The sequence below is a fragment of the Sus scrofa genome, chromosome 16 (genome assembly GCF_000003025.6).
Source record: "Sus scrofa isolate TJ Tabasco breed Duroc chromosome 16, Sscrofa11.1, whole genome shotgun sequence".
NCBI classification, from domain to species: Eukaryota; Metazoa; Chordata; class Mammalia; order Artiodactyla; family Suidae; genus Sus; species Sus scrofa.
The window spans coordinates 50714138-50734478 of record NC_010458.4 but is presented as its reverse complement, the minus strand read 5'-3'; the positions used below and the strand labels follow the sequence as shown (position 1 = coordinate 50734478).

Genomic DNA, 20341 nt, shown 5'->3' with positions numbered 1-20341 from the left:
GGGGCGGGAGGTTTACCTGCAGTCAGCGCCGGCTTTCTTATACGCAGAAGGCTGGCCAAAGAAAACTACAACTCCCGGCAGCCTCCAGAATGCCATCTCCAGTTTGCGAGGCAGTACGGGACTTGAAGGCTTGGGCCCTCGCGATTGCTGTAGCCTGGGCTGACTCTTCTCGCCCGGTTACTGCCACCTGGTTCTAAATCAGCACGTCCCCAAAGTGCCTGAGTATAAGAAGTGTCTGCCAGGCTGATTGAAAGTGTAGAATAACAGGTTTGTCCCTTAGAGATTCTCATTCAGTGTTTCTGGGTCGGGGCCTAGGAATCTGTGTTTTTAACATGTATTCCCGCACCCTTGAACAATATGGCCCGGGAAATGTGGGAAGCAGTGGACTAGTCAGATTTCTTTTATTTAAAAATGTATGGGGTTTCCTCCCCCGTCCGTTCTGATTTTAATAGAAATTCATACTTATTTTAGAAAATTGAAAAATAACCGGAAAATGTGCGGTGGAAATGTCTCCCTGATTCTCTATTTTATGTGTATTTCCTTCCAGATATTAAATATTGTCAGTAATAATAATAACAAACTGATATTGAGTAATTGGAATATTCCAGGCATGATGCTAAGTACTTTACACACACAATCTAAAAAGCATATATTATTTTTGCTATTTTACAGGTGAAGAAACTGAGGCACAGAGTTAGTTTATTGCCCTAATCACAAAGCTACAGGTGGAAGAGGAGGGTTTGAACTCAGATTTCCTGAATCCAAATCTTGGTGATGTTTAACCTAAGGTGTACTACATCCTGAGAGCTAGCTGTCCTCATACTCTAGGTAAGGCTTCTTCCTAATTTATCTTTTTTTTTTTTTTTTTTTTTTTTTGGAGCCACAATTCACCATTGGAGCTGTCACTGCATCCTCTTTTCCTTTCAGCCTTTTGTCCCCTGTTGAAAATTCCTGCCTGGATCCTGGCAATTCTGTTTGCTATTATTTCCTCGTCTTATATAAGCAGTGGATGAGGATGTAAATAATAAATTCTTCAATATCCTTGGCTCCTGGGAAGAGGCATAATAGACACAGATCTGAGATGCTTTCCATTTCACGATTTATTATTTAAGAAAGTTTAACCCTCAAAATGAATATCCAGGTGTTCATCCTTTAACTCGAGCTCAATCTTCCTCAAAGGTTAAGTTAATGACCAACATTCTCTCTTAATACTTCACCATCCTGGAGATGACCTAATGACTCTTCCTCCTAATTGACCCCACACTTATCACTCATCTTTAGCCCCAGGAGAGGCTGGATTCAGGCTGCAAGGACCCGGTGTTTATTCTTCTCCAAGCTCCCTGATCACTTCTACCAGTCTCTTCTCCATTTTGGCACAGCACATCTTCCTCTCTTTCTTCAGGGAAAACTTTTCTAACCCTCTGACCTAATTTGGTTTTGTCTCACTGATGTAGACTCTCAGAGCTTCTTTCTTATACCAATGATTATAATCGAAAATGAATAATTTATAGGCTAATCAGCCACTTGATTCCCCTGCTACAGTGTAAGCTTTAAAGCCGGGACCACAGCTCATTGTTCATCACTGTGTCCCCACCTCATAGCACAATCCCTAGCTCAAAAGTGGATGTGTAAATTTTTGTCTATTTCCTATAGTCATGGGATGGGGGTGGGGGGGGGAGAGAGGTAGCATGTGTGTCTGTGTGTGGGGGGGTGTCATTTGTAGCCACCACTTTCAGAAAAGAGAGCAGGAGAAGATGGATTAATCCATCATTAATCCAACTGGGTAATTGATCCCAGAGATTGGCAGCAAATGGTTAACCTTTTGGCAATCTCATGGGGTCCTTGTGTCTTGTCTGCTAGAACTTTGAACTATGAAAAGAAGCTGTACCCCATATCTGTGACCTTGCCTCTGGAATTGATATAAATATATTTTGGTGGGGACAGGAGAATAAGGAGTAAAGGTGATCAAGACTAGTGGAGGCTTATTATTCACACAAATTTGCAATAGGAAGCTTTCACTATTTGAAAGGGTACTCCTCCTGCAAGTCAAGGAAAATGTAATCCACCAAAATTGTCACCAGGGAGCGCCATTGCTGTATTAATAATCCAGGACCCTTAAACATTTCTACGCAGACTATTGTTTTAATTTTGGCTTAGATAGTAATCTCATTTTCAGATATCCTTTAGGAAAAAAACAATTATTGGCTCTCAGTGTTAAAATTTGCTTGTAACAAGTTGCCTGAGTCCAGGGAATTGTATGTATTAGGTGCTGGAATATTTTATGTCAAAGACCGCATGAGAGGATGGAACCCCCGCAAGGCCAAACCCAGATCTCAAAAGAGAAAGGGTAGAAACTGGACATGAGACTCATAGTTTGCCAAGGGAGATATGAAAAAGTAGTGAAGCATGTGGGCTTTTTGTATCCGCTGGTGCTGGATTGGAATCCCAGCTTCATCATTTTGGGGTCTTGTGACTTTGGGAAAGTTGCATCGCCTCTCCAAGCCTCAGTTCCTCAAAATATTGGAGAGGCTGAGGCTCTTTTGGCAGCCCATTTAGCATAATTTGTCGTCCTCATCAAATGTTCATAACATAGTAGAGTCACAAGTTTATGCTTGGAGGTATAGTTATTTGGTTAACCACTTGTCTCCCCCACTAACTTTTAAATTCCATGAAGGAAAGGATTGTCTATTTTGTTCATCATGACCCCAGCACCTAGAACAGTGCCTGGTGTATACAGGTAAATATATGATGGATGGATGAAAAATAATGAATGAATAAGTAGGCAATTTGCTCTTCTAAGTATAGGATCAGGCCATTTAAGGTTTTTGCTGCTGCCTTCTACCAAATGGCAGAATAAGTTAACATATCGATTATATATTGACCATATATACAGAGGGGTCAGGTGCAAGCTCATGAGCTGTCCCTCATGTAGGACTAAACCCGATTAGGAACCTGGGGCTGGGAGCAGGCGCCAAGGTTAGAAGTCAATCTGTGAGTTGCCTTGGTAACCTTCCACTTCTAATCCAAGACCTGGTTCCTTAAAGCAAGAGCATTCCAGAGCCCTGTGGCTGAGCCCAGGGTTGTGTTTAGACACCACACCCACTTAGGGTAGACAGATTGTTTTGTTCTTATTCATGTTCATGGCGTGGCCCCTTTTCTCCTTGCTTCCCTCTCTTCATCCAAAGAGCCTTACTAATTCTTAGGTTGGACAGGTGTTCATTTCTTAATGAACAATGTACAGCATTACTCGAGATTGCCTGTCTGTACTGTATTGGCTACCTCTGCACTGAGGGGTCTCGGCTGCTTCTTGTTTGTCTCTTTGTGATGTTTTCCAGTATCTCTAAGACAGATTGAATCCAAATACACACTCAGAAAACAGGGCTTTGATGAGCAGGAGTCCTGAGCACCAATCAATAGGACCATCGCCTCTCCCACTGAATATGCATCTTAGATAACATTTCATGCTGAGGTGTTTTTATTTTGAATTATTATTATTAAAGGAAGCTTAGTGAAAGAGGCAACCTACTATAATGTAGAGAAAAGAATGGGAAGTTTGGAATCTGGGTTGGCCTTGGATCCAGCACCTCTGCTCATCATCTTTGTGACCTAGAACAATTTATGAACCAGTCTGAGCCTTGGTTTGCTCACCTGTAAAATAAGGGTATTAATACCTACCATTGGTTGTCGTGAAACGTAGAGATGATATATATGCCGAAGCCGTCATAGTAGGCACTCAATAGCTAATAGCTAATAATATGGTCTCGATACAACATCCTAATGTCCTCAGAAATCTTGATGAATATGTATCCAGAGTTAATGCATATTTAATTAATTTCCTAGTTTTAATCTTGTGATGACATAGGAAATCACTCAGCCAGTCCTTAAATGGGTGGGCTCGGTGAAACCAAGTTCACAGTCAAGCCCTCCATGCTCTTACTGCCGGGGTATGGTCTGTCCTTTGCCTTCGTCTTCAGATTTCCAATGCCGCCTCTTATTCTCCAGTGACGCACATATCAACTCATCTACTTCTAGTTCCCTACCCGGTATCCATTACCCTTCTTCATCAAAGAACCCAGTTTAGTTTGGGGCTTCAGTGCACCCTGTAAAGTATATACTTCCCTAGATTTCTCTGTTGCTAAGGGTAACCAGTTTTGGCCAGGAAGATAGAAGCTGAGGACGTCTGGAGAGCTTTGCCTTGCTGATGGAAGCACCGCCCTTCCTATTGTAGCATGGGGATGCAGAAGTCCTGAACCAACACTCCAAGGGTTAATGGGGGGCCATGTTACTGGTTCTGGCCAGTGAGTTGTGAGCAGAAGTGACTTGTGTCACTTCTGGGCCAGGACATTTAAGTACCAACATGAGACTCTCCAAGTATTCTCCTTTCATCTGCCGTGAGAACCAGCACAATGTGAGACAGTGGCCAGTCTGTCTTCCTAGGGTCCCAAGTGAGTGGACATAGAGACGGGGCCCTAGCTTATGAGTCTTGGCAGGATGGGGAGACCTCTTCTACCTGGGGGCCCACAGACTTGATTTCCCAGCTTCCCAAATATGTGGCCTTGACTCCAACCATGAGAGGCCATTCTGGCCCTTGACACTGCAGGTGGCGTGTGAAGAAGCAAGTTCTATAACAAGGGGAGGCCAGTGTCCAGCCTTCAGAGGGGCCCTGTGGGGTCCACAGGGGTGTCTGGTACTGCACAGGCAACATCAGAACCGCTTGATGCTGTTCTGCCCCAGCACTGGGGCAGTAGAATCTCCATGGAATGTCCAATGTTGTGATTTGGGGTGTCGTTTCCAAACCTGGATCTCTGGCCTTCCCAGGGATTCTGGGAGCCACTCCATATACTTTACTGCTTAAACCCACCGGAATTCCTTTCTGTTGCCATTAAAGGACCTTTCCTGGTTAAGTAGGTCAAGAAGAAAGAAGCTCAGGGTCTCAGGCAGAGGGTACAGTTTGAGCAAAGGCCCAGAGTCTTGAAGAGGTGTGGGTGCATATTCTCTGAAAAGGTTTGCAAGCCCTGTGGGTTGTGTGGGGTTGCAGAGTATGTATTTTGGGTGGTGTGGGGACCAGCAAGAGATGCAGTTGATGAAAAAAGCCGGGACCTTGAATACTTCCATTTCAGAGTTTGAACTTGACCTTGGAGTGGAGACGATGGGTTTTTGATAGGGTGGGAACAGCATCAGATGCAAAATTGATGATGATTTCTCTGGGACAGCACTGAGTGTGATTGGACCCAGTGAAGCTGGGCACAGGGAGACAGATGAGGAGGCTATGGGAGTCATCTCACATGACAGATGATGGCTAGGGCGCCCCTGCCCTTTGAGATCTGGCGAAGACTGCTCCCTCCTTCCCCACCATCCCCGCTCCTCAGTGTCATGCAGGGCCCTACAGAAGGCCAGACCTGACCCTCTCCATAATTTCCACAACTTCTCCATGGTCACCTCTGCTTTGGAGCTCCTGCCTCTACTGCATTCTTTTAGTTTATGGATTTTCCTGTGAAACTCAGCACCTTGATTCTTTGGCCTTCCATGCCCTTCAGGCTTCCAGTCTCCTCTGCCATTTTGAGAGCTCTACCTCTTGATCCAGGAGGTCCAGGCCCTAGGGGGCTGTGGGGAAGGCTAGGAAGTGTAGTTGGACCTTTCTGGTACAACTTCTGGTGAAAAATTGGTGTTCATATTATTAAGAAGAAGTGGCAAATATATGTTGGGAAACTAGTGGTCTGTGCTGTATCTATGAAATCCATCATCTCAGAAGTTACACCTGCACTCTTCCCTGGGCTGGGTTTTGAAGGAAGCTTAAATGTTTAGTCTGTTAGTCATCTGGCACAATGGTACCTATAGTTGTTCTCACTCCTTTGGAAGTGTCAACATTACAGCTTTAGGAAGGCCTGGGAGCCAGTCAGACCTGGGGTGTGTGAGGCCCCTCCCAGGTACAGGCAAACCCTTACTCATGGTGCCTCGCTCTCCTGTGTTTTCCTGGGACTCAGCCTGGCCTGTCACTTTGCTGCAGCTGAAACGGAATACGGGCCCAAGAGGCCTACGGACACACCAGATAGCTCAGCTCCTGCTGCCCATAGAGAGTTTATTTCCAGATGGATCCTAGGTCTACTGCGAAGTGCCCATCTTTCTAGGGAGACAGTGCAAAGGCTAAGGATCCTATGAGCAGGACGAGGCAGCCTGCCTGCCTGAGCTCCAGGAGGCTGGGCTTGGCTCTTGGCTCTGGTTACTTCCGCCCCATCAGTGCTTCATTGATGGGCTGTGCTCTCAGCATTTGCTGCTGCCACAGTGTGAGTGGACTACCTTCTGTGACCAAACTGGGGGTTTCCTCCATCCCCGAGGGTGCTAGAGGAATGTACAGGTCCCACTATGAAACTCAGAATGAAACTCAGATCTCCTACCTCCATTTCAGTGCCTTTTTCTCCTCTTGCCTCTCTGGAAAGGCTCTGGTTAGCAAGCTCTGTGTAATAATAGACTGTGGGCCTCATTAATTCTACTCACCAGATATTCCCAGCTCTCTGCCTTCTAGGCCCAAGGCAGAGTTGTACCTGCTGCCCCAAAGCAGGGCCCAATGACTAGTTCCAGCCAGTGAGCCATGAGGAGAAGTGATGTCACTTCTGGACTAGAGCCTTTCATGGCTGCTGCAGATTTCTTTTTCTGTCTGCCATGGTGACATTGGGCAATGATGGTGGATACTCCATCAGCCTGGTTTCTGGGTGGACCTGGACCAGAGCCCGAGATGACCCCTGATGGGCCTGTAGAATGAACAAGAAATAAATCTTTGATGTTTTAAAGCCACTCAAACGTAGAGTGTTTCTTATTGTTATCACAGCATTACTTAGCCTAACCTGACTAATAGATATACCTACTGTCTGTTTAGTTGCCTGACCTCACAATGCCCTTCCTATTTGGTGGGTGACCTCCACCCCCTGAGATTTGTTGGGAGGCAGGACCTTCCTATAAATGAAAATGCCAGGCACCCACTTTCCCAGTCCCCCTTGCAGCTCAGGGGTAGGCGTATGGCCAAAGCCAGTGGGGAGCACACTGCAGTGGTAGCTCCACAGGCTCTACATTTGCAGCAGCTGCAGTAGTGACATTGTTGGGCTTGTTCTGTCGCTAGGGTTTGGGCTGTGGTTCTGGCTGTGTGACCTCCCTTTTCTCTTGCCTATTTTCTAAGCCTAGTTCTCCAGCCTTCCTGTCTAATCTGTGAGTGGCTTAGTATCCTTTCAGTAAATGCACTTTCATTTTAAATCACCTAGAGTTCGTTTATGATGATGCAACTAAGAGCGTGGATGCATACAGCCAGTTAGAAGGCAGTGTGGGGCTGCGTGGGGACTAGGAGCCAGAGGGAAGGAACTGGCAAGATGTGCCTGACTTCTTTCCCTTGCATGAGCTGCTGCTCTAGCAGCGATCTTAGTTCCATCTGAGGCCAGAACAAGCCAGTGGGTGCTGAGCTGGAGCTCTGATCAGTCTTGGTCAGCCTTTGGGCATGTGAACCTCACTTTCCCTATCTGTAAAATGGGGCAAGTGATAGAACCTCACTTATAGGGTGGTTGTGAGGAACGTATTTGAAAGAGAATATGTTTGAGAGAGTTCTGGGAACCATAAAACAAAACCCCAGTGCAAGCTCACCACATTATTCTTGGTGTTAACTTGCCTGAGTATATCTGGCTGGGGAATCTTGGTTGGTGTGATGGGGTTAAATAACATTCTGTCACTCACCTCCAGGGACATCACAGACCAGTCCTTAGAGTTCAGACCCATCTGAGATTCTCCTCAAGAGACCAGAGACCTCAGACTTGAGGTGATGACAAGATTCCTGTTGGGCTTGGTAAAGGCAAAGACGCACAGAGGCGGGAAAGGATATTAGGGGTCGTTTTATTCAGTCCTCTCCGTTTTCAGAGTTCAGAGAGGGTGGGCCACCAACCCACAGCCACACAGCCACTCTGGCAACTCTGTGGCTGAGCTTGGGGTTGGGATGCACATCTTTTCACTCTGAAATTGTGCCTTCATCTGGGGATCTGCTTATGCTGTCATCCAAGGATGCAAAAAGAATTTGGGAGTATGACACCTCTCCCTTAAATTAGCAGCCCCCATTTTATAGCAGCCTGTGAGCAACCAGTCCTTATTCCCCTAGAGAAGGCTCCCTGGAGTTGCCCTTCTCCTTTCCATTCTCAGCCATCTGAAGCACTTTATTGAGGGAGAGTGAAAAATTGCTGAAGCGATCTTTTAAATTAGCACGGGATTGGAATCAAAGAAATTTGGAGGAAGAGAACTTTCTCATCCGAGCGGCTGCCAACATCCCCACCCCAGCTGAAGTGCTCCCTTGTTCTCGACTGCCCTGCCCCAGATTCATGGGCCACTCGCCGAATCGTTGGCAATTTTCTCTGCACTGTCCTGACAACCTCTGGCCATGAAATTAAAAAGCTAGTTACCAAATCTCGCTCCTAACGGCTTTGTCCTTGGAAGCGATTTGACAGAGAAATCTGGAAGAGGGAGCCTCGCTATGCCTGCAGTGGGCTGAAATGCCAGCAGAATGACAATGGGCTCTGAGGTGGGAGGAAGGGAGCATGCACAGCGTGGCAGGAATGAATGAATGCGGGAAAGGGAGAGAGAGGGAGAGGGAGGACAAACTACAGGCCTCACATTGAAAAATGCCATTGTTTCAGCAGAGGTCCTGGTGCCTGTATTCCAAGACCTGCTACCAAATGCTGAGCATGCACTTTTCCCCACACCAGTGCCCTCTGGTCCTCCGCCAGGGTGCAGAGCTCAGGGCTGGAGAGCTGGGAATTCAGACTTTGGGGAGGAAATGGCTCCACGCTTGGGGCAAGCCCTGGGAGGCCACCCCCCGACCACCTCAGGTGTCTCCCCTGGATTCAGACACTAGTACTCACTCCACATTCCATCACTGACCCTCCCCCCCAAGCCCCCCTAAAGGAATTTTAAGAAATCCTCAGAAACCGGAGGAATTTTAATTACCCTTAATTAAGAAAAAACTTTCTAGAAGACCACTATGATGGGTGACTTAGGCAACGTGGGTGTCCTTGAGCTGCAGGAGGGTGGAACTCAGCCTCAGGGCTCTGTGTCCCCAGCCCTTGGCCTTGGGACCCCCACAGAGCAAGGGCCCGGCACGTGCTTGCTGGGTGAAGGAATCGGAACAGCTTTATTCAGAGTTGTTTTTTCTGCCTCATATGCCCACGCCACCTCCCCCAGCTCGAGCTTGCAGACTGACATGGAGATGTGTAGGGAAGAGAGGTTTTGAGCCCCGGGTCTCCACGGCCAGGCGGAGCGTGCTGCATGACTTCATGGCCAAGAGACCTTGGACAAGTTGCTTAACACCCTCAAGGGTGTCTCCTTATCTCGGACTCGGGAATCACCATGGTGACCACTCAGGATGGCTGTGAATTAAACAAAGGCCTGCATGTGTGCTGGCCGTATAGTCAATGCTCAGTAAAAATACCAACTTAACCAAGCTTTCCCTGGACCTGGAGCCCATCCTGGCAACAGGGAGACTCTTCTCAAGAGCTTCCGCCTCACCGTCCATGGATCTTGGGATTGGTTACACTACTGAACAGGCTTGGCATGGAATGGACCCCAGGAAGCTGGGCTGGTCCTTGCTATTTAACTGAGCATGTGCATTCACTCAGTTGCTCACTCATCCATTCTTATAACTATTTATTGAGTGCCTTCTATGTGCTGCCCTGTGCTGGGGTTTGGGCTAAAAGAGTAAATAAAAGGTTAAGGAAAGGGGAGTTCCCACTGTGGCACAGTGGGTTAAGGATCTGATGATGCTGCAGCTGTGGCCTAGGTCACAGCTGAGGCTCAGATTCGATCCCTGGCCCAGGAACTTCCATATGCTACAGGTGTGGCTGAAAAAGAAAAAGTGAGGTGGGGAGATGGTCTGGTCTCAGTTCTTGAAGCTGTGACCAAATAAGCAAAGGAACAAGTAAGTCAAGTCAAGATCAAAACCATTTGGGGTCCAGGAGTTCCCGTCGTGGCGCAGTGGTTAACGGATCCGACTAGGAACCATGAGGTTGCGGGTTCGATCCCTGCCCCTGCTCAGTGGGTTAATGATCCGGCGTTGCCGTGAACTGTGGTGTAGGTTGCAGATGCGGCTCAGATCCCAAGTTGCTGTGGCCGGCGGCTACAGCTCCGATTCTACCCCTAGCCTGGGAACCTCCATATGCTACGGGAGCGGCCCAAGAAATAGCAAAAAAAAAAAAAAAACAAAACAAAACCATTTGGGGTCCAGATCAGTAGGTGGTCAGGGAAAGCTTCTGGGTGGTGGTACAGCTTTTGAGCTGAGATCTAAATAACAAGAAGGAGCAGCTCTCCTCAGGCCTGAGGGGAGAGGGACCTGGGGAAGAAGCAATAGTTCATAGGATTGGAGGTAGGGACAGGACCGGCTGGGGGTGAGCGTGGCTGCAGTTGATGGAGCAGGGGGACGGAGCAGCAGATGGGTTCTAGGAAGCCCACAGGAGACGTCCTTTCATAGGAAGGCTGCTCCGAGGACTGGTTTGGGGCCCAGAGTCCAGAATATGTGCTGCGGGGGAGAGCTTTCTCCAATGTCTCCCAGAGGCCTGCTCTGGCTCCCTCATTGCCCAGCATCTGCTGTGACTGTGCATTTAGGGACAGATCATTCAGTAGAGAGCCCTAGCTCCAACATTATTGCCTGTGGCCCCCTTTCTCAAAAGTGCGTGTCTCCCTGACCTCAGGGTCATACCTCGGGGTTGGGGGTGGGTGGGCGGATATACTTTCTTGCCTGCTGCCTGGCTCTCTGTGTGCAGAGCACATGTGATGCAGGCTGCCAGAGGTGCAGGCCTGCCTGTCAGAATCGGAGATGCCCTTGCCAAGCTGGGTCATTCCTGGAGTAGTGGTCAAGTAAGCTCCATGGTGGACCTGTAGACTTTCAACCTGAGATCACCCCATGACCAAGCATCCCCTGGTCCCAGCACACAGAGGACCTGCAGCCACCCTGGAGGTCAGATCTGGGGTTCCAACACCATGTTGGCATGACCAGCCAGTTCACAAAGTATTGCCTACTTGGGGTCAGGCAGCCAAGGACCCTCTGATGATATGGAGCCTGAGAGTCTTTCTGTTGACAGGAGCCAAGAGACATTTAATCCAGCCACATTCATTCATTCATTTAATAAGTGTTTACCTGCCATGTGCCATGCACTGTATCAGTGCCATGTTGTATCCTCTGCCTGGGAACTGTGTGATGAACAAAATAGAAATGATTCTGGTCCTCACGGACATCAGTATTTTTAAAGGGCATGAACACACACAAACCAAGGAAAGCTGCAAATATGTAATTCTGAACACACTAAGTGAAAGAAAACGCAAGAGCAAGACATACAGCATATGTCACAGATCCAGTTTGGTCAAACCTGATCTAATGGTCCCAGATATGAAGGCTCGCGTAAGGTCCCGGTCAAATGTAAATACCTAGAATGCCTGTATCATCTGTGAGGTTCGTTACTAGTACTACTGCCGAAAGGAGTAAATAGGAAAACCATGCTGTAGAGAAGGTCTGGATCTGGCCAGTATTGAGATTAGCAGGCAAATCCTGATGTTCATGAAAGCAGGTTAAATTCGATGATCATTGGCTGGGTTTGTAAACTCAGAGGTGGGAAGAGGTGACGTGTTTACGGAGCATCTCCATGATCAGGCTTGGGGGCGGGGAGCTCTCAGGAATGTTACCTGTTAGCTGAAAGGAACCCTCCCTCCTGCCTGCCCGCCCTCTTGGAGCACCTCATAGCACCTGCCTATGCCACACCTGTCGTCTGTTTTGTTTTGCTTCAGCATTTGACCTTGTCGCCTGATTTCTGTCGCGATTAACCTGACGGAGTCCCAAATGTAGTCCATTCTATGGCGGGTTAGGTTTCCGCAGTCGATGAAGTCAGTTGTACCTACACCTGAGTGAAGCAGGCACAGAAAGGGAGGTTTGCGTGGCCAAAAAAATCTCTTTTTAGATTAGGCAAAATAGCATTCATGCTTGAGAAAAGGGTGCTATTTCTGGCTCCCCTCTGATGTACCCATTTCAGTTTGAAGCTGTGTCCCATTCCCGAACAAAACCCTCCTCCCCCACCGCCTGCTCCCACTCATCCCCTCCCCTCCCCCATCTTTCTCCCCTCCCCCCACCTCCTCTCCTGTCCCCCCTTCTCCCTCTCTTCCTTTTAAAATCAATCCACATTTATTTGGCTGTGATTTGGGGTATGGTAGTGATCAGAGGATTTAATGTTAGAGGAAAATCAGATAACCCTGGAGCTGCTGACCTAAAAAAAAAAAAGACTGTTTTTCTCTGCAGAATGGGAACAGTTCAATACCACATGTATTTGACAATATATTTGTTTGTGCCAGTCTTCTGGGTTCCGTAAGGAGTAGAAAAAGAGGATGACTAGTGCAGTGTCCTCCCTCTTGATAACTTCCTATCTCCATGGGAACCTCCTATCTGACAGGTACTTTCTGTCTCAGGACACAGCAGACAGTCCAGAGTATGTACATAATTGAAAAACATATTGAGAGGCACAGACACAAGATGCTAGCAGAGCTCAGGGTCAGTGTGGGCTGGAGGAAGGCTCTATACGCAATGCAGTGTTTAAGCAGAGTCCTGGAGTCTGGAAAGATCTGGAATTGGAGGGCTAGGCATTCCTGATTCTGATGAAAGCAACAGATATAGTCATAGAACCAACTTGTCTCTCCCCAGATTCCCTGTTCCTGCGCTACAGGCCCTGCCTTGTTTTCTTGCCCGTCCCCCCTGTACCAAAGTACCCAACCCCCAAATCTTTTTGGTATCAGGCTTTTCCTCTCCCTTTTCAGTGGCCAGCCCTGTCGGCTGTCCCCGTTGTCCAGGAGAAGTTTCCCTTGGTTCTCCCAGGAGCACTAGATGTCCTAGCACGAAGGAAACAGCAAACTGTCTGGAAGGATGTGGACTCTGACCTGAGTCTGGATCCTGCTCTGACTGTTGACATGGGCAAGTCAGTGGACAGTTTGAGCCCCACATCGTCTCCTCTGAGCTGGGGATGGTAATCCCTACTTCGCAGGACTCTTTTCAGGAGAGAATAAGATAATGCCTGGGTACAAGGTCTGGTACCAGCGGAGACTTCTCCCAAAATACAAGTTCTGACTTTTCCCCAGTTCATTTCAGCTAAGCCCAATGAATGACAAAAAGGATTGGCCAGGGGGGTGGAGCGAAAGCCCTGACACCATGGAATCTGATTACACTGGGCTTGGTTCCTGGATCCAGAGAGGTGTCTTTTGAACGAGTGACTTATCCACTGGGAACTGCTTTGTCGCCATCCATAGAACAGAGACATCCAGAGCCATGCTCATCGTAAAACTGAACTATGCATGTGAAGAGTTGCATCCCGTAGCTGGCATGTAGAAAGGGCCAGCATCATGACGGTGGCGACTGTGGCTGAGCCAAGGCCATAGAAATGGTGCCCTCTGTGGCATCAGGCAGAACCTCTGTACCACCCTTAGAAAGATGATGAAACAAGTTGACAGTGGCATCAGGTCTTTGCATGGAGTTTTTCACCATCTCTAATAACGGTATCTATGGATGGAAGTGTGTGTGGAAGTGGGCCGGGAGCCCAAACATGACTGATTTGCTTGCCTCGCCCTTGGAGCTCACACAGACATGCCACCTTCCTTGGACTTCACACACAAGAGCTTGTCATGTCTCAAGAACAGAATAACTAAACCCGAGGCAGCTGGCATTCTGCAATGCTTTGTTCACTAACCTGAAAAACAAACCCAGCACACTGACAACAACCCACCAGCCTGCTTCAGGCAGGGCAGAGCCCAGGGACCGGAGAGCTCGCCTTGCCTGCTTATTCGAGTGACAGCAGCAGAGATCAAAGTTTAATGCTCTGATTATCTTTCTGGTTTTGGGTACCCAGCAGGACCAAAGGGGCTGCCTCATCCTCAGAGCCCAGAAAGGGTGGTTGGGCAGAGCTGAAAAAGGAAGGCGTCTCAGCCGATACAAAGCCAACCCCACCGCAGTTTTAATCAGAGTTCTGAGTGCCCTGGGCCTTCCCAATGATTCGGCTGGAGGGCCCGGTTCAGTTCTTTTCAGACTTCTCAGGTCCATGGATCCTTGGCAGGCATGAGGAACAGAACAGAGGGACCTGCCTGGAATAAGCCCCCAGGAATAGAACTGCTTGTAGGAAGACCAAAGTAATAAATATCTGGATGTATTTTCATGCTTCTAGACCAGCTTAAAATGCGTCACGTTAACAGAGCTCACCTTATGAGAAAGCGGGCATCAAACTGGTAGGGGCGGGAAGGTGCCCACCCGCCCTCTCTCCCTTAATGATATTAACAGCACTATTTATTACTGTGATAACAATAAAAGCAGATCACACTGAGTGCTCCCTATGTGCCAGGCACTTGACATACATTAATGCATTTACTCCTCACCACAGCTCCACGAGGTAGGGTGCTAGTAGCCTCATTTTACAGAGGGAGAAACAGAGGCTCAAAGAGCAGATGCAAGAACCAAGAGATGACATTCTTAGACCAACGTGGACCCAGCCATCAAAGAGCCTGCAGTCTAAGGATGGGTCATTAGGTTTGAGGAGTGGATAAATATATCGATCAGTAGCTGTAGGCAGATGATGATGGATGTATGACGTCAACACAAATGAGAGATGCAGACGATTAGAAAGGAGAGTTTTCTGAGTCTGAAAAGATTGGTAAGATTCCAACAGTGGATCACGATGGAAGGGGGTAGGAGCTTCCGGTGGAGGTCACTGCTCAGGAAGGCCTGAAGCAAGTCTGGATAAGAGGCAAGCATCCTGGTGCGGCCAGACTGGGCATTCATAGAAGGCAAGGCTAGAAAAGGGAGGTGGAGCAGGAGTGGGAAGCCTTGAATACCGAGTGAAAGGGACTGGGTCTTTTTTGGTCAACTGTAGGAAACGACTGATGTCTGGAGCAGTGGAGGCCCAGGCTACTGCTCTTCTCTTGGCTTGAGAGGAAGGGAGGTAGGACAAAAGTGGCCTTTGGAGTCAGGCAGTCTGGCTTTCATCTTAATTTTTCCCCACGGATTTGCTCTGTGTCCTTGAGGAAGTTACTCAGTTTCTCCAAACAAAGAGAATACGCACATGCATTTCAGAGGTTTAGGGAGAGCATTAAATATGATCATGTATGTAAAGTGTAAGGTACATAGTAGGTGTTTCATGATGGTGGCCAATTATTATTATTTATTAATCATGTGAACACTCTCTTTCGTTTTCTTTTTTGTACCTGTTTCCAAAAGCAGGTCTGCAGGCTCCTGGGTATTCCTCCAGACTCTTTCAGGGGTTTTTCGAGGTCAAATCTGTTTTTATAATAACTCTGGGACGTGGCTTGTGTTTTGCAGCCTGTTGATATTTGCACTGGTGATGGGTAAAACTGCTGGCATCTTAGTACAAATCAAGGAAGTGGCACCAGAGTGTACAAGGAATCCATTGGGTCCTTCACTATCACACCCATGCCAGTTTCAGTTAAGAACATCCTAAATGAAGTAAGAAAACAATTAACTTTAACGATGAACTCTCAGCCCTCCTTGAGTACCTATCTTTTTAATGATCTGTAAAAAAAAAAAAAAAAAGGAAGCTACATGTAAAGCACTTCTGCTGCGAATCAGAGCACAGTGGTTAAGGTGATACAAGGAAAACACGTGTAATTGAACTGTCAACTGACTTGATCACTTTTTTTCATGGGACACCATTTTTCCTTGAAAGAACAACTGACACACCATGGTTTTCATATTTGAGTGTTTGGCAGATGTTTTCTCAAAAATGAACAAGGCGAGCCTATCACTTTAAGGAAAACAACTGGCCGTCTTTGTCATCATGGGTAAAATTCAAGCTATTAAGTGAAAACTAGAAGTTTGGAAAACTTTATCTGCCACTCTGAGCTTGACATCTTCTCATAGTTCTCTGATGAGAACTATGGTAATACTAGTGAATCTGAATTTTTGATGTGATGTAATGAAATGTGTCAATATTTGGAAGAGCCGCATGAGTCAGGGAAGGAGCCCTTTTCAAATGAACAATGTTATAAAAATGTTATAAAATCATGCCTAGGTAAAAGATACATTCAAAGTGCAAGACAGACCGTGGATTTTTTTTTTTTTTAAGGGCTGCATGTGCAGCATATGGCAGTTCCTAGGCTAGGAGTCCAATCTGAGCTACAGCTGCCGGCCTACACCACAGCCACAGCAACACCAGATCCAAGCCATGTCTGCCGGCCTACACCACAGCTCATGGCAATGCCGGATCCTTGACCCACTGAGCAAGGCCAGGGATTGAACCCACAACCTCATGGATCCTAGTCAGGTTCGTTGACTGCTGAGCCACAAGGGGAACTCCTTTTATTTTCTTATTTATTTATTATTTTTTAGTTGTTATTTTAAAATAAGTGAATATTTATGTAATTCTTCAGTTTTAGTGTCTTATAAATAGAAGCAAGGGTACTCTGGGGTTCTCAAAATTTTTAAGTGCATAAAGACTGAAGGTTTTGAGAGCAAGGAGAAAAGGGGCCACGCCATGAACATGAATAAGAACAAAACAATCTGTCTACCCTAAGTGGGTGTGGTGTCTAAACACAGCCCTGGGCTCAGCCACAGGGCTCTGGAATGCTCTTGCTTTAAGGAACCAGGTCTTGGATTAGAAGGTGGAAGGTTACCAAAGCAACTCACAGATTGACTTCTAACCTTGGCGCCTGCTCCCAGCCCCAGGTTCCTAATCCTAGCTCATGGCCTGGCACATAGTAGGCTCTCACTAAATAAGTGTGGATTCCAGGCCACGCTGTGGGGGTGATGGCAGGCCAGGCTGCTTGGTCCTGATGTCACTCTGTTTCTCTGTTCTTTGAAGGGCAATGTCTTGACTGTCTGGTCCTCCCTCCTGTGACTCTAAGCCTGGACCAGGTGACCTTGGAACTCCCTCGAACCAAGTTCTGCTGCCTGGTTTATGCTAAGTAGGATTACCGCGAGCCCTCACATCCATATCCCAAATTGCCTCTGCAGATCGCAGGTTCTAATTCCACTTGTTTTCGGCCTTTATCACTGGGTTTAGGCCAGACTGGTAAGCCTGCAGAGTTGCTAAGACAGTAATTTGCAATTAAATGTAAGAAATGCTAGGGGTCAGACCTTTGGCAGATGTAGGCTTTTTTTTTTTTTTTTTTTTTAATTATATTGGAGTATGTTGACTTACAATGTTGTATTAGTTTCAGGTGTACAACAAAGTGAATCAGTTATATATATATATTGGTTATATATATTTTATGTATATATTGGTTATATATATATTTGTGTGTATATATATATATATCCATTCTGTTTTGCCATAGAGGTTGTTAAAAACTGTTGAGTAGATCGCCCTGAGCGCTATATACAGTAGTTCTTGTTAATCATCTATTTTGTGTAGTCGTGTGAATATGTTATTCCCATCCTCACAATTCCTCCCTGCCCACAACAGTTTCTCCTATAGTAACCACAAGATTTCTTTTGAAATCTGTGAGTTTGTTTCTGTTTTAACTTTTTTTTTTAGGGCCGCACCCACAGTATATGGAGTTTCCCAGGCTAGGGCTCAAATCAGAGCTACAGCTGCTGGCCTGCGCCACAGCTGCAGCAACTCGGGATCCAAACTGCATCTGTGACCCACAACACAGCTCACAGCAATGCCGGGTCCCCGACCTGCTGAATGAGACCGGGGAGTCAACCCACATCCTCATGGATCCTAGTCGGATTCATTTCTGCTGCACCACAACAGGAACTCCCGTTTGTGTTTTTTTTTTTTTTTTTTTTGCTATTTCTTGGGCCGTTCCCGTGGCATATGGAGGTTCCCAGGCTAGGGGTCGAATCGGAGCTGTAGCTACCAGCCTATGCCAGAGCCACAGCAACGCAGGATCCGAGCCGCGTCTGCAACCTACACCACAGCTCACGGCAACGCCGGATCGTTAACCCACTGAGCAAGGGCAGGGACCAAACCCGCAACCTCATGGTTCCTAGTCGGATTCGTTAACCACTGCGCCATGACGGGAACTCCCCGTTTGTGTTTTTTAAATGAGTTCTTTTGTATCATTTTTACTAGATTCCACATACAAGTGTTATCATATGACGTTTGTCTTTGACTTAATTCACTCAGTATGATAATCTCTAGGTCCATCCTGTTGCTGCACATGGCATTATTTCCTTCTTTTTATGGCTGAATAATATGACATTGTGTATATATACCACTTTTCTGTTGGTGGACATTTGGGTTGCTTCCATGTCTTGGCTATTGTAAGCAGTGCCACACTGAACATTGGGGAGTATGTATCCTTTTGAATTATGATTTTCTCTGGATAGATGCCCAGGAGTGGCATTGCTAGATCATATGTTGCTTCTATATTTAATTTTTTAAGGAATCTTTGTACTGTCCTCTGTAGTGGTTGCACCAATTTACATTCCTACCAACAGTGTAGAAGGTTCCCTTTTCTCCATATCCTCTCCAGCACTTATTGATTATAGACTTTTTGCTGATGGCCATTCTGACGGGGGTGAGGTAATATCTCATTGTAGTTTTGATTGACATTTCTTTAATAAATTAGTGATGGTGAGCATCTTCTCATTCTATGAAGCCACCCTCACCCTGATACCAAAACCAGACCAAGATAGCACAAAAAAGGAAAGGCCGATATCACTGATCACCATAATTGCAAAAATCCTCCACAAAATATTAGCAAACCAAAGCCGACAGTACACTAAAAGTATCCTGCACCATGATCACGTGAGATTTGTCCCAGAGATGCAAGGATTCTTCCATATCTGCACATCAGTCAGTGTGATACACCACATTAAGACACTAAAGAATAAAAACTCTAAGATCATCTCAGTAGTTGCAGGCAAAGCTTTTGACGAAAGTCAACACCCATTTCTGATAAAAACTTTCCAGAAAGTAGGCATAGAGGAAAGCTGTAGGCTATTTTTAAAGACAGGCCACTTAAGAAGAGTAAAAGTGGACCACTTACCGCTAGGGCCTGTCTCTGCCCGGCTCAGGAACACTGCTGCCCGAGGGAGGGAAATGCTGATTCGATTCTCCTTGCTCAAAGGCAGAGAGGGGTGGGGGAGCAGTGACCCTTCCGTGACACCCTGCGATCCAGTCTTCCCCTCTTTTTCCTCTCTCCTCTGGGCTGATCCCCGTGGGCCTGAAAGAGAACATCTTCCCAGGCAGCCTGAGTGGCCCCCTGACGTCAGAGTCAAGACCGTGATCCGCTTGAGGCAACCGTACTGGAACCTGGGAACAGAGCTAATTAGCTAATGTACTAAACATATAAATGAGGAAACCCAACCACTTCAAGGCTTTCGGGACTTGTGGAGGTTGAGATGACCCTGGGACTTCAGTGCAGCCAAGGCCCTTTGAGGTTGGATGCGCCCAGGCTCCCTCCACCCGGCTCTTACTAGGGAGGGACCGCTGGGAAGACAGAGCAGGTTGTGGGGCTGCTTGGGGTCGAATGCTTTTGGACAGTGTCTTAGGTAGAGTTTCTCCAGCAACAGACTCTGAAACAGGGTCCGTCTGGGTGTTTGGGGGAGCCAGCTTGGGAACCACCCCTGCGAGGGAGGGAGTGGAGCAGGGCCAGCAGGAGAGGTGGGGTTGGAATGCAGCTGCACCCAAGGCCTCAGCCTGTCCCCCGGGGAGCTCAGAGCTGGCACTGCCCCGCAGAGTTGTCTGGAACTGAATCAAGGGATTTCAGTTTTGTTCCCTCGTAATGGTCAGTCCCTGGTTGCCAGCTGCCTCCAGGGGGAAAGGGCCGGAACCTAAGTCCGCACAGTTCTCTTCAGTCTAGAGGAATTCCTAGAGAAGGACTCAGAGCCATTAGCAGCCAACACCCCTGGAAGCCAGAGAAACGAGTGCCTGGGTCCTGATGGGCAGTGCACCATACACCGCCCACAGAAGCACCTGGGGGCCATTTGAGGATGTAGGGAACAGAGGGTTTCGAGTCAATGTATGCCAGGAGCTGGAGACAGCAAGGGTTTTTTTTGTTTGTTTGTTTTTTGTTTTGTTTTGTTTTTCTTTTTAGGGCCGCACCTGCAGCATATGGCGGTTCCCAGGCTAGGGGTCCAATTGGAGCTACAGCTGCCGGCCTACGCCACAGCCACAGCACCTCGGGATCCGAGCCACGTCTGCAACCTACCCCACAGCTCACTGCAATGCCGATCCTTGACCCACTGAGCGAGGCCAGGGATCAAACCCACAACCTTGTGGTTACTGGTTCTGCTGCGCCACAATGGGAATTCCTGGAAACGGCAGGTTTGATTTTAAAATGAAGTAAGTATTGCTTCAAAGGAAACATAGAAGGTTCTCAATGCATATCTGTT

At 47.3% G+C, this 20341-nt stretch overlaps 1 long non-coding RNA gene across 10 annotated transcripts in view; it reads left to right on the top strand.

The window, feature by feature from the left end:
• LOC102164818 overlaps nucleotides 9–20341 on the top strand; it is a 230832-nt gene continuing 210499 nt past the window's right edge. For 4 of the 10 annotated variants that reach the window (XR_002339638.1, XR_002339637.1, XR_002339634.1 and 1 more), the window contains exons 1-2: nucleotides 9–267; nucleotides 673–828. This is a non-coding gene — a long non-coding RNA (uncharacterized LOC102164818). The remainder of the gene's footprint in view (nucleotides 268–672; nucleotides 829–20341) is intronic. The other 6 variants (XR_002339636.1, XR_002339640.1, XR_002339641.1 and 3 more) reach the window with 4 other exon arrangements.